At 41.1% G+C, this 15,019-nt stretch overlaps 1 protein-coding gene across 4 annotated transcripts in view; it reads right to left on the minus strand.

Annotated features, from left to right (window-relative positions):
- Positions 1 to 1,255: 1,255 nt before the first annotated feature.
- The window catches only part of cd276 (CD276 molecule), a 92,047-nt gene continuing 78,283 nt past the window's right edge, over positions 1,256 to 15,019 (minus strand). Inside the window, exons 8-10 of one of the 4 annotated variants that reach the window (XM_058088461.1) lie at positions 4,014 to 4,953; positions 2,559 to 2,624; positions 1,256 to 1,837 (exon numbers count right to left, since the gene is read on the minus strand). The gene's annotated coding sequence lies outside the window, so the exon portion shown is untranslated. Of the gene's footprint in view, positions 1,838 to 2,558; positions 2,625 to 3,920; positions 4,954 to 15,019 lie in introns of those variants that run through there. The other 3 variants (XM_058088460.1, XM_058088457.1, XM_058088459.1) reach the window with 3 other exon arrangements.

Consider the following 15,019-nt stretch of genomic DNA (forward strand, 5'->3'; position numbering starts at 1 on the left):
CACTAAACAAAAAGGCAATGTGTCCTGTGTTCACTCCTCTTAGAGACACATTTTTATCCAAGAGGAGACTTAGGGCAGTGAGAAAGCAGGCCACAGCAACGATCTGGAGACTGCGGAGTATAGTACTGCATCACTAAACAAAAAGGGAATGTGTCCTTTGTTTACTCCTCTTAGAGACACATTTTATCCAAGAGGAGACTGAGGGCCTTTGTTTACTCCTCTTAGAGACACATGTTATCCAAGAGGAGACTGAGGGCAGTGGGAAAGCAGGCCACTGCAGCAATCTGGAGACTGCAGAGTATAGTACTACATCACTAAACAAAAAGGGAATGTGTTCTGTGTTTACTCCTCTTAGAGACACATTTTATCCAAGAGGAGAACGAGGGTAAAGAGAATACTAGACTTCTGCAGAAAAAGAGAGTGGAGTACAAGTCTGCCGCAACAAACGGCAACAACAACAAAGGGGAACAAGGGTCTCTTATGTTTACCTTTCCAAGAAGAAAACAGACTATAGCAAAGTGCAGACTGCGGAGTACAACAATGCACCATTCAGGGTTTGGGCCATGTTAGCATTTCTAGCAGTATATGAAGACAAAACGGGTACGGCCAAAGCTTTTGATAGCTTTTGTCAGCCTGTCTACTCTCTTTGCTTTTGTTTGTTCAGTTTGTCTGTTTTAGTCCCCCAAAAAGAATTGTTTACAATGACAATATGGTCCAAATCAGTGTGTACGTGTTGATGTCTGGCACAGCTTGGAGCCCAAACAAAGCAGACGGAGGCTATCCAATGTTTTATGACAAACATTGACTTTCACTGTCTGTCAGCAGCTTTGATTCAAAATACTTTTGCCCTCTATTGCATTATTTTAACTAAAGCTGTGTTCACACTCGTGTTAAAGGGGACCCACTCTGCTCATATTGACTCCTATAGAGCAGCTACACACAATAACCAGCACAAAAAGCTTTCTAGTTCTTCCAGAATCTGCACCTATTCAGCCGTATTTCTTTGGATTTCGTGGGTCCCGCGAAAAATCTGTTTGAATGTATTCCACCCATGACACGCCCACTATGCTATGGTTGGTCACACTGAAAGAGTTCTGGTTTGTACCGCTAACGTTACAGGTGTCCATAAAAAGTACAGAAGTTGGTTGTAAGATTTTAGTTGAAAAAATGGCCTCTTGCTAGCCCGTGATAGCCTGTAGACATGACAGAACACGTCTATAGTCACATTTATACTCTTTTTATTTACAACATATTGCGCAACTGCAGGGTCTTGACACACATGCTAACTCGCAAACTAGAGAGCTCGCGATCTAAACGGTAGCCTTTAAGTTATTTCCTTTAAACTTAAAAAGCCCAAAACTTACCACTTCCACACGGATAGGGAGGATAACTATTAACAGTTATTTAACCTTTAACATGAACATTAATCAAACATAATATTTTTTTCTGGGTACATGATACCATACAGCATCCATATCAAACTTGCGAGGGCCGCACTAACATTAAACTTTCATATCAAGGCGGGGGCCTCAAACTAGTATCATGCGGGCCACATTTGGCCCGCGGGCCGCATGTTTGAGACCACTGGTCTAAAAGGTACCATATTTACATTTACAACGCCCTTCTTTCATGTTACAAAAGCCATTCAATATTACCACACTTAAGCTTCACTTTCTGTATACATTTTAAGCACTACATTACATTTAACTACATTTACCCAACAACTACCCAGTTAACCCTCCCCTCCTCCTCCTCCAGGTGACATTTGGGAGAGTCCAATCAAGGTGATCAGCCCCGGGCTGCACTCACATGGGCGCGCCTCCATGCTTGTGAGAAACTGATGAGAAATTAGGAACAAAACAAATGACTTCTATATGAAAAACTAACTAACTTAAGTGGCAATTAAACAACTTAAATGGCAAACAAATATAATTAAGGTACTAACCAGAATATATGTAAATAACAAAAGCCAGTTATATGCACATTTATATTTTTAAAATGGCGGCTTTGAACACACAGACCGACCAGTCCCAAAATTAAACCCTGTACACTATACATATCGGAATGATAAATTATGAACATTTAGCATTATTATTATTATTTTATTTCAAGATGGGGGACATTCCGGATAATCCAGATGTGAGATTTCCTGAGCTTCTGCTCCATCACTAACTATTTCCATGGTGCCTCAATCCTCCTACGTAAGAGTAAAATGTCTCTGCAGACTTTAGCACGGCCAGCAGCAGTAGCCACTGGTCTGCTTAAGGCTGAGAAACATCTTCAAGACTTGCATTTCCTTCCTTAAATCCCTACAACACCCAGAGAGAGAGAGAGAGGGGCAAAGCGAATAAAGCCGTCTTTGGGCCTGCAGCCACTAATCTGTAATTTAATTTCCAGTGGGTGTGTGGGTCATGAGGACACCCCAGCAAGGTCAAGGGCTACTGTATACCGAGATGATGTGCACGTTTGGCTGTGCCACAGCCTGAGGTTTTTGATCAACAGACTCATCCTCCAGCTTAGGGAAAAGGACATAAATGCTTGAGTAAGGGGGTGTTTACCTCTGCGTGGATGGTGCAAGGGTGGCTTTTTTTCCTCCTGCTACTTATGCAAGGTAGCTATTTCGCCTATGACAGCAACAAGAAAATCCATTATACAAGACATGTTTAGGGTGGCTGAGTATCTGCAAACCTAAAATAGGAGGAACACAGCAGAACTGGAAACAATTGGACAAGTCAGCGTAGATCTGCATAGAAATATCAATTCTTTTATTTTCACTATTATTCAGTAACAAAGTGGAACTTCTAAACCAGGGGTGGGCAACGTTTTTGCATTGCTTTAAGAAAATTTATCGGGGGGCCAGACTATATATTTTACACGTAACAGTCCACCTGGAAGTACTGCATCTAGAAAAGTGTCCTTTTTTCAGGAGCACTTTGTAAACAACAGACCACATCAAATAATTGTTATGGTACCCATTATGTCATTGTATGGTCATATTACCTTGTACTTTGGTACGTGACAAAAAATAAAAATAAAAAAATAACAAAAAAATAACAAAAAAATACAAAATGTAATTTTTTTACAAATTAAAAAAATTAAAATTAATAAAAAAAATACAAAAATGACAAATAAAATACTTAAATTATATTAGGAAAGCAGGAAGTGAACAAATGTAACAGTCACTGATTGTAAAAGTACCAGATGGAGGGGTAGGATTTAATCAGCTTTGCTTCTTCCTACTCCTTTTTGGACATGTGGAACTGTGAACTGATTATGTGATGCATTCAATTGTAATCTGATGCATGTTCAAATGAATACCAAATACCAAGAAACCAATAACCAAATTGATAAAAAGTTACCTAAACCATCAAAAGGTTGGCTCAAGGTTGTATGCTAAGTTGCAATGAAATACTTCGGAAAGAACAGGAAGGCCGGATGTGGCCCTCGGGCCATAGTTTGCCCACCCTTGCTCAAAGGTAAAGTTTGCTATTCAAACAAAACGTTTCACAAAACTTGGGAACAACTTGGAAAAAGTAGGCAGTTGGTAAAGTTGGTAAAGTAGGATTTTGGAAGTTTTGGGAATTTTGCCCATCATCCACAATCCTTACATGTCTTTCCTTTTTCTTTGGTAATGGTAATGGTTTTATTTAATTTGAACATGCATCAGATTACAATTGAATGCATCACATAATCAGTTCACAGTTCCACATGTCCAAAAGGAGTAGGAAGAAGCAAAGCTTATTAAATCCAACCCCTCCATCTGGTACTTTTAGAATCAGTAACTGTTACATTTGTTCACTTCCTGCTTTCCATAATACAGTTTAAGGTTTTTTATTTTTTTTTATTTTTTAAATAATGCACCTTGTACCGAAGTACGAGGTGATATGACCATCCAATGACATAATGCGTACCATAGTAAGTGTCAATATAGTGATATATATAGCACATGTAATAACATGAACCTATTCTGCCTGTAAAGTCTTCTGAAAAAACTCCAAAATAGAATATCTTACTTTAACTTCAATGGTTTACGACGGCGATGGTTTGACACTGGAACTGATTATTTCTAAATCAGGTCGAATAACATCCCAGAACAGAATGGGTTCCACTGCAAAGATGAGTACTGTGTTAATCCTGCAGGAAAAGAAAACAGGGTTTAATTAAAGTGTTAGTAGTGGTTAGAATACACAATAACAAATGACCAATTGGCTTCATTGTGTCCCTTTAATACAAAGTAGGCACAATCTTTTGGCATTCGTACGTGGACCTTGTGGTACCTGTAAAGCAATAAAAAAAAACATCTGGTTGACGCTGAGAAGATCAAGGTCCTACAAAACAAGCAGTCATTAAAAACAATGCGTATAAGGCCGTGAGGGTGTGTCCTATGCACCATTTGCAGTTTGTCGGAGCTTAGCTGGCATTCAATTACAATCGCCTCCAGTTTCCACGAGGATAGCAAAGGGGGAGCAGACACTGACGGATACCAGTTACCCTGGCGACAGACGCTAATTAGCAAGTGTGGGGACTAATGGCGGATAGCGGCTTGTGTCTGGCGGCGATGATGATTGAAACGAGCAAAGGGTCGCTCTTCAAGTTTAAAACCAAAAAAAAAAAAATCTCTTGACGTAAAAAAAAAAAAAAGTTTTTTCCCTCATTTGCATAGCGTATTGAATAGGACCCATCGAAACACATTCACTCGTCGTCTTCCGTTGAGACAGACAAAAAAGGACGGGGAGGGCAAGGGAGTACATAATGGCGCATGATGTGTTTTGATGGACACTCGTGGGAGCGTCTCACAAAGATGATGATGGACTCATCTCGGGCTCAGGTGAGCGCCTTGACAGTCTGCAGAGGACGCTGGAAATAGCCAGCCAGGTTGATGGATTCCGTAGGTGTTGGTGTGGGATTTAGCCGCCAGACTCATCTCCAACCTCGGCCGTCCAGCTGCGACTCCTGGAAAATACGGGGGTAGGTGTTGGTGATAGCGAAGGGGGTTATTAACTTTGAGAAATCGTTACAAATAGACATGTGCAAGACAAATAGAGAGGGTATTAAAAAAAAAACACTTCCAGGAGAAAAGGAAGTCTTTTTAAGGAAAATTGTGGGGTGGGAAACCTTCAGCCTGGACCGTGAGAGCACATGATCCACTAGGAATTCATTCATTCATTCATTTTCTAACGCTTTTTCCTCACGGGGGGTGCTGGAGCCTATCCCAGCTGTCTTCGGGCAAGAGGCGGGGTACACCCTAGATTGGTCGCCAGCCAATCACAGGGCACATATAGACAAACAACCATTCACACTCACATTCATACCTATGGACAATTTGGAGTCGCCAATTAACCTAGCATGCATGGGGAGAACATGCAAACTCCACACAGAGATGGCCGAGGGTGGGATTGAACTCGGGTCTCCTAGCTGTGAGGTCTGCGCGCTAACCACTCGACCGCCATGCAGCCCTTTTCAATCATACACGAGCAAAAGAAAATTCAACCACTGTACAATAAAACTAAAATAAAGTAAAATTTTGGCCTATTTCCTGTTGTCTTCGGGCGAGAGGCTGGGTACACCCTGGACTGGTCGCCAGCCAATCACAGGGCACATATAGACAAACAACCATTCACACTCACATTCATACCTATGGACAATTTGGAGTCGCCAATTAACCTAGCATGTTTTTGGAATGTGGGAGGAAACCGGAGTACCCGGAGAAAACCCACGCATGCACGGGGAGAACATGCAAACTGCACACAGAGATGGCCGAGGGTGGAATTGAACCCTGGTCTCCTAGCTGTGAGGTCTGCATGCTAACCACTCGACCGCGGTGCCGCCCAATTAGCATTATTATTATTTTATTTCAAGATGGGGGACATTCCGGAAAATCCAGGTGTGAGATTTCCTGAGCTTCCACGCATGCACAGGAAAAAAGTGTATCTGCAGTGACTTCAGGACATTTGCCACCAGCTGCTTATAATTATCTGCCTTGTAGTTTCAAAGAAACTCTGATGCAAAAGTTTATTTCTGCTACCGTTCATGACATTTCATGACAATGCAAACTCCACACAGAGATGGCCGAGGGTGGAATTGAACCCTGGTCTCCTAGCTGTGAGGTCTGCACGCTAACCACTCGACCGCCGTGCCGCCCATCCACTAGGAATTCTAAACAAAAATGAAACCGTGAAAAAAAATCAGATACTGGTCACATAAGAGCAAAAAAATATACATAAATAAAGTAAACGAAACCTTAGCCCATAATGAAAAGAAAATGAACGTTATTATTAAAGAACTCCCATGTCTGCAGTATGTTGACGCTGAATTGCTTTCACTTCCTGATTGGCAAGTCTCTGTGGACCGCCTCACTTCTGTTCTGGCACAGTGAAGGAAACCGTTCTCCATGTAGACTTCATTAAACAGTTTGCATTAACTATGCCATTTAGTTGAGCTCTATGCTCGGAGGTTCATCCTTTGCGGATACATTATTCAAGTCAGTCAGTAGGATCTGCATGCTTGGCTTCCTAAAAAAAAAAAAAAAAAAAAAAAAAAAAAATTCCACGAGAAGAGGATAATTTCATTCTGGTTCCTGGTTGGTATATTCAACCTAAGTACAGCAAGGAAGACTAATAAGGAGATCGTACTGGTGCTTCATGCTACATTAAGACCTTCGTTGTGCCTGTCGAAACCTGTCACGGATCCCTTTTGATTTAGCAACTTGAACGGCTTAGGCCCGCTTGGGCAGACGTCTTCACACATTTTCAAGCATTACTGTCTGGTCCAGCTCAATTTACAGAAAAAATACAGAACTGCTTCAATTTGCCAGTTTTATGCCCGCATTCTAATTGAGATGACTATCACCTCTGTTGGGTTTTTACACCGGACAGGATGGTGATGATGCGTTCTGAACGAAAAAGCCCCGAGGGCATTGCTAAGAGCTCCAAAATGTCAAATCAGAATGGATACAGATGTAAGGTTCTGAATTATAGAAATTGCAAAATCTTGCCTTAATAGTATCTCTTTGCAGCCTTTTGCTCCTTGTCAAAAGGGAATGCGTGTACATTTGTCATCGACCAAAGGAAAAGTACACCATTTTGACATGTGTTCTGTCCAATAGTCCAATATCTGTGGTACTGTCAGCTATTATTATTATACTTTTGGGTTCTGTCTAATAGCTTAGTGTACTTCAGTCTACTAGCTTCCTATAGAAATACTTTCATGACACCCCACTTACATAGCACAACAATAGTTACAAAACACTCACATAGCACAACAATAGTTCTAAAACACATACGCACAACAACAGTTGCAAAACACTCACATAACACACTAGTTGCAAAACACTCATATAGCACAACAATAGTTGCAAAACACTCACATAGCACAACAATAGTTGCAAAACACTCACATAGCACAACAATAGTTCTAAAACACAGAGCACAACAATAGTTGCAAAACACTCACATAGCACAATAGTTGCAAAACACTCACGTTGCACAACAATATTTGCAAAACACTCACATAACACAATAGTTGCAAAACATTCACATAGCACAACTATAGTTCCAAAACACAGAGCACAACAATAGTTGCAAAACACTCACGTAGCACAACAATAGTTGCAAAACACTCACATTGCACAACAATATTTGCAAAACTCTCACATAACACAACAATAGTTGCAAAACACTCACATAGCACAACAATAGTTCAAAAACACGTAGCACAACAATAGTTGCAAAACACTCACGTAGCACAATAGTTGCAAAACACTCACATTGCACAACAATATTTGCAAAACACTCACATAACACAACAATAGTTGCAAAACACTCACATAGCACAACAATAGTTCAAAAACACTCACATAGCACAACAATAGTTGCCAAACACTCACGTTGCACAACAATAGTTGCAAAACACTCACATGACACAACAATAGTTCCAAAACTCTCACATAGCACAACAATAGTTGCAAAACACTCAGGTAAGTCATAAGAAAGTACTGAGAGGAGAACATCGCAAACAGACACACTATCAGCATAGCTCTGTGTACTTTAGTTCTGGGCTTGTTGATGCTACAGTCCAGCGTTCGATTGCAAACCATTGAAGGTATGTGATTACTGGCTACTTGATAGCTACGCCGTTGCAAGGAGATAGCTTTTACTGTACTCCAATCGACCGGTGCCTTTACTCTCCTGAGGTCTAAGGAGATGTTTTTCAAAAAAGAGCTATCCAGTACAGAGGTTTGGCTTCAAATAAAAAGCTTTTGCAACAGTACACTGTGTACTAGCTATCACTGGGTAGCTAGCAGGCCAAGAATGGTCATGGGATGACATCAGGCCATCCCACAAAAAAAAAAAAATACAAATCCAGAAGAACATGCCAGTAAGAATTGTATTGTACATACAAGAACCATGCGTTCATGGTTTGGTACGCTGGTCCTGGTCAAATAAGAAAATAAAAACTTGGTGTTTAGGAGAATAGCCGACATACTGTATACCAGAGATTCTCAACTGGTGGATCGTGACCAAAAAAGTGGGTCTTTTCAGTGGGTTGTGGGTCTTTTCCTGTGCAAAAAAACCCCAAAACTGTTATGACCCAATGTCCATGAATGCATCATGTGTCCATGTCTTGTCTATCCGCTTGATGCAGCTCATGCTGTGTTGCAAACAGGCTGTTTAAATACAAGTTTAAAATGTCTGCAATTTGATGGTGATGGCGGGTCCTGCAGCCAAATCACTGCTCTAGAACACCAATCCGAATTTTATAGGCAGCTGTTAACACGGAGAAAATACAAGTAAACGTGTTTAACAAGCGGAGGCGTTCCTCACCTCCGACATCAGAACCAAGCGACGTTGATGGACGGATTCATTTGCAGCAGGTACGCGAAATTGAAGTCTACTTTAAGTGGGCTATCAGCGCTTGTTCATGTGCAAAATAAGGCGGATTCAATCTCATCGACCACCCCCCTCCCCTCCACTCACCCATACCGCTTTTCCATCTACATTGAAATAAAAGCGCCGTATAGTTTTCATCCTCTGACTTTGCAACGTCCTCTTTTAATTTGTATATCGGAAGGAACATTAGACCCAAAAAGAACAGCGGGGCTGCTGTTTTATGACATCGCGGCACCCCAACAACAATCAGAGAACCCATCAAAGACAAACAACAGGGGTGAGACCATGAAACTTAAAAAAAACAAAAAAAAAAAACATTTGCAGAAGATTTCAGGATAATGAGCAAGCAAGTTAAACCTGAGTAATTCTGAAAGATCATTACCGCAAGGATCAAACGTATCCCTCACGATCTCTCCGTGCAGGAATGGTTAATTATGTAGCATCTATAAGCTGCACAAACAATATACAGAAGAGCTTATTTGGAACGAACCATTTGCATATCTCCTTTTACCTGTAACCTATCAGGTACCGGAGTTAGGTAGAGGACTCGACTAGAAATGAGACCTCTGGGGAAATTTCAAGAATAGTTCAATAGTTGTGTTTACATTTGATATTACCATCATGAGAGGACTGCATATCAGTACGTTGTCTTACAGCAGGGGTCTCCGATCGTTTTTTTTCTTCTGAGAGCTACTACAAAATGCCAGCGGTATTGCTTTTTGTAACATTTATTTTAATAGCTTATTTCCAACCCAAAGCCGACGGAATAAACTTGTTTTGGCAGAACATGAACAAAATGTTGGAAACAAACATGTTCATCTGCATTTTATATTTCCCAGTAACAGCTTGACCCAGGAAAGGACTCATTCAATCTGCATTACTTCCAGTGGAAGAACCTTAAGACGTTCCACTGTATCCATACATATACATATATATATAATGATATATACAGTTTGTCTATATGTGCCCTGTGATTGGCTGGCGACCAGTCCAGGGTGTACCCCGCCTCTCGCCCAAAGACAGCTGGGATAGGCTCCAGCAACCCCGTGACCCTCGTGAGGATAAGCGATAGAAAATGAATGAATGAAAAAAAGTATGACACAGGAGTATACGTCTTTGGAAACGACAACACCCTAAAAATCATTACTACAAGTATAAACACTGTACTATACTGCCATCTATAGAATTGGAATAAGACTGCAAACTGACCGTTTTGCAAATACAGCTGGAATAGGTGCAGATTCTGGAAGATCTAGAAAGTTTTCTGTGCTGATTGTTGTGTGTAGCATCATTAATTTTTTTTTGTTTACAAAGATATCAGCGCGGAGACCTCACAGCTAGGAGACCCGGGTTCAATTCCACCCTCGGCCACCTCTGTGTGGAGTTTGCATGTTCTCCCCGTGCATGCGTGGGGTTTTCTCCGGGTACTCCGGTTTCCTCCCACATTCCAAAAACATGCTAGGTTAATCGGCGACTCCAAATTGTCCATAGGTATGAATGTGAGTGTGAATGGTTGTTTGTCTATATGTGCCCTGTGATTGGCTGGCCACCAGTCCAGGGTGTACCCCGCCTCTCGCTCTAAGACAGCTAGGATAGGCTAAAATTTTACTTTATTTTAGTTTTATTGTACAGTGGTATTGAATTCTCTTTTGCTCGTGTATGACTGAAAAGGGCTGCACGGCGGACCGTTGGTTCGTGCGCAGGCCTCACAGCTAGGAGACCCAAGTTCAATTCTGTGTGGAGTTTGCATGTTCTCCCTGTGAATGCGTGGGTTTTTTCCGGGTACTCCGGTTTCCTCCCACATTCCAATTGGCGATTAAATACTTAATTATAAATAAATTATAAGTAAATTAAATTATAATTAAATACTAAATAATAATAATAAAATTATATAATAATTATATAATAATTAAATATATATATATATATATATATATATATATATATATATATATATACACACACACACACACACACACACACACACATATATATATATATATAATTGGCCATGTGGTCTGAATAATGTTACTAAAGGGACATAATGCATTTTAAAGGATAGACTTATATAAGCTATTTTTGCTGACAGTTCATCTAAAATCGATGCAACTCTTACTGCATATCCATAAAATAACAATCCAGCGGCTGCCTGCAAGTTGCTTGGCTTTGCAAAAAGGCTGCAAATCAAAACAGGAATATCTAATTTGACCAAAGCTAATGTGCAAAAAATGACCACACAGTATGTATGTGTGTGTGGGGGGGGGGGACTAAAATATTCCTTCGTTGGCAACATTGCAAAGTCATTCAGTATCATTTCCTGTTAGTCTCCACTGGTTGCTTGGCAACCTCAAAGGAGGAAACTGCCAGTAAATGTCAACCTAAACATTAGTTTTAGCATTCACAGGGTGGATCCAGTTCATCAAGGTTACGTGTGCAATATATTGGATATTTTACATATAAGCATTATTTCTAAAATGGAAATAAACCAAAGACCTACAACTCAGAGGTCCGAGTGTCATTCATAGGTCGGATTCGGCCCCACGGGCAGCAAGTGGAATAACCCTGGTATAAACCGGAGCTTTTTGCTTAAGGCCTCTCCAATTAGTTCCAGTGAAAACAAGCAATCTTTGGTCCCAATCCAATTCAACAAATCATTTACTTTCCCAGCTTGGTCAAGGTAGCCCACCCCCCTTTGCGCATCTCTCCAAAAAAACCACCAGTGGCCCTTGTGGTGTTAATTATAAGGCTTCCACCCGCCCTTGGAGGCTGGGTTGAACATGGGAGTGCATTAATCTTTATTCTTCACTTCAGACTAAAGAATCGTTTGAAGAGACTCCTGTGGTAAGCCCCAAAGGCAAGGTGACTGAGTAGCAGCAGGAAGGTTGAAAGAAGAAGAAAAAATATATATATATACAAGTCGTGGTTTATTTGCCGCTCGCAGCGGGACACCTGCCGCTTCGATAGGTGAGTGCGTCATTTGGCCCGCCACTAACATTCTCAGTATGTTAATCGGATTGAATATTTAAAGTGACACAGTATGACATTCCCGGGTGACCTTCTTCCACCTGTGTTTTGATTTATTTGTTTCCCGACACGGCGTGAAGGTGACTGTCAATTTATAAAACAGCTGAAGGACTACGAGATGCTTATTTTCAGCATCGTTTTATCAAGACTCTTTAGGCTGGGCCATGGAGGTCGGCGACGCACTCTGCAGCGACAGCACATCAGAGATGATGCAGCTTAGCCATTTTCTTCTGTGACATTCAGGCTGTTTTGTTTTGGTTTCTTTTTTTTTTAATGTAATGAAGGGTGGAAATGACGCAGTGGAACACTTCAGTGGAAGGAGAATTTATGAGGAAAACAGCGACAGCAACACAGAAGCCAAACCAAAAAATGGGGGAGAATCGGGAAAGTTCTCTCAGTTCTTTGACATTTTGACATTAAAGACTGTAATTCATTCATTTTCTACTGCTTATCCTCACGAGGGTCGCAGAGGGTGCTGGAGCCTATCCCAGCTGTCTTCGGGCGACACGCGGGGTACACCCTGGACTGGTTGCCAGCCAATCACAGGGCTACTGAGGTGCTGCAATGCTGCCTGAGGAGCACGAGAGCCCAGAGGGAGGCTGAAGTCATTGCAGCTCCCTCAGGCAGATGCAATGCATTATGGGAAAACTTTAAAAGATTTGTATTTTTTTTCCATTGTAAACTCATATTGGTACATTCATTCATTTTCTACCGCTTATCCTCACGAAGGTCGCGGGGGTGCTGGAGCCTATCCCAGCTGTCTTCTGGCGAGAGGCGGGGTACACCCTAGACTGGTTGCCAGCCAATCACAGGGCTACTGAGGTGCTGCAATGCTGCCTGAGGAGCACAAGAGCCCAGAGGGAGGCTGAAGTCATTGCAGCTCCCTCAGGCAGATGCAATGCATTATGGGAAAACTTTAAAAGATTTGTATTTTTTTTCCATTGTAAACTCATATTGGTACATTCATTCATTTTCTACCGCTTATCCTCACGAAGGTCGCGGGGGTGCTGGAGCCTATCCCAGCTGTCTTCGGGTGAGAGGCAGGGTACGCCAATTAACCTAGCATGTTTTTGCAAAGTGGAAGGAAACCGGAGTACCCGGAAAAAACCCACGCATGCACGGGGAGAACATGCAAACTCCATACAGAGATGCCTGAGGGTGGAATCGAACTCGGGTCTCCTAGCTGTGAGGTCTGCGCGTTAACCACTCGTCCACCGTGCAGGAATCATTACTTATCCAGAAAATTTTGAACACTTTAACTGATCAGTCAAATCCGGCCATTTGTTGTGAGTTAACAGTACTGAATATTAATCAACAGATCATGTTTCAAAGTTAGCATGATTGAAATTCTCGAGCTCCTATTCAATATCTACGCTCATTATGGGTTACTTGTCGTCCTCATCTCTTCACTTAATCGCCTCGTCCTGCCAGATTGGACCACCGGACCAGATAATTAGCATATAGAAATATGCATGTGTGTGTAATCGCCCCCCACCACCTGTACAGTATACACGCAATGCGATTCAGTGTGAACCCACTCCAGAAAAGCATGTGTTGTGCTTTTAGCCATGACAGTAGGAGACTGGTGCTGAAAAAATTAAAATCAGTTGAAATTAATTTTAAAACTCCTTGCCTCTACTATTTTACTTATTTTATAATTGCATATTAGGAGTTAGTGGTGTGTTGAACTGCTTTTCCTTTACCATGCAAGGTGCTTAACCAAGACAAATTGAACCTTGATGGAGGGATATCAATCAATCAATTGACCTTTTCTCTGTGACCTGTGCCAAAAAAAAACGTTGTCCTTACTGACGGAGCGACTGCCGCTCCATTAAAAAAAAAAACATTTCAGCGAGTAAATAATGCCTCTTTTATATGATAATAATTTAATGAAAGAATTAATTATGTTTGCTTGTCAGTCCCGGTCTTTCATCTACAAAATTCACATGCATATCTGGGCGTCACGCGATCCCGGCGGTATTCCATTCCATGCATTGCGGAATCCGTATCAACAACACCACACCACGAAGCCTCTCGCACGTACACACCCAGTCTCTCGTTTGTATTATGTGTAATATTTGGTAGTTAATTGAGCCCACAGGCAGTTGGTTTCAATGGAGGCTCATGTGTTTTTCTGGCAAAAAAAAATAAATAATAAAAACATGAGAAAAGAGCTCTCTGAAGGCGGTAAACAGAGCAGAACTCTTTGCCATGTTCATTACAGCTGTCACTGATTAGTGATTCAGTCATTTAGCGGCTCCCGACACGAGTTAACGCCGGTCACATGTCCTACTAATTAATATGAGAAACATGATATTGCAGAGAGTACAGCCTGTACTTTGCAGTATATGTAATACTCACAAAGCAGGGTGCTCAGGAGGAGAATACATTAAGTGCTCAATATTGGACACACCTATCTCGATTGCTTGACACTTTAGAGCAGGGGTCTCAAACACATGGCCCGCAGGACACTAGTTTGAGGCCCCCGCCTTGATATGAAAGTTTAATGTTAGTGCGGCCCAGCGCAAGTTTGATATGGATGCTGTATGGTATCATGTACCCAGAAAATATTATTACGTTTGATTAATGTTCATGTTAAAGGTTAAATAACTGTTAATAGTTATCCTCCCTATCCGTGTGGAAGTGGTAAGTTTTTGGCTATTTAAGTTTAAAGGAAATAACTTGAAGGCTACCGTTTAGGTCGCTAGTTTGCGAGTTAGCATGTGTCACAAGACCCTGCGGTTTCGCAATATGTTGTAAATAAAAAAGTATAAATGTGACTATAGTCGTGTTTTGTCATGTCTACAGGGCTCTAATAATGCTTTGTTCATTTTAATCTGAAAAAAATAATTTGTCGACCCCCCAACTATATGTGGTTTCTTAAGTTTTTATTATTTGCCGTTTTATTATTATTATTATATTTATTTATTACTGATTGATAGATTTTCTTTATTCTTGATTTGTTTATTTATTTTTCATCTTATTGTGTGCAGAAAAATAAAAAAATTAAGATATTTGAGAACAGTGGAAACCGGAGTACCCGGAGAAAACCACTTGACCGCCGTGCCGCCGTAACATACTTCAAAAGTAAAAGTAAAGTAAAAGTA

This window comes from Doryrhamphus excisus, chromosome 12 (genome assembly GCF_030265055.1).
Source record: "Doryrhamphus excisus isolate RoL2022-K1 chromosome 12, RoL_Dexc_1.0, whole genome shotgun sequence".
NCBI lineage: Eukaryota > Metazoa > Chordata > Actinopteri > Syngnathiformes > Syngnathidae > Doryrhamphus > Doryrhamphus excisus.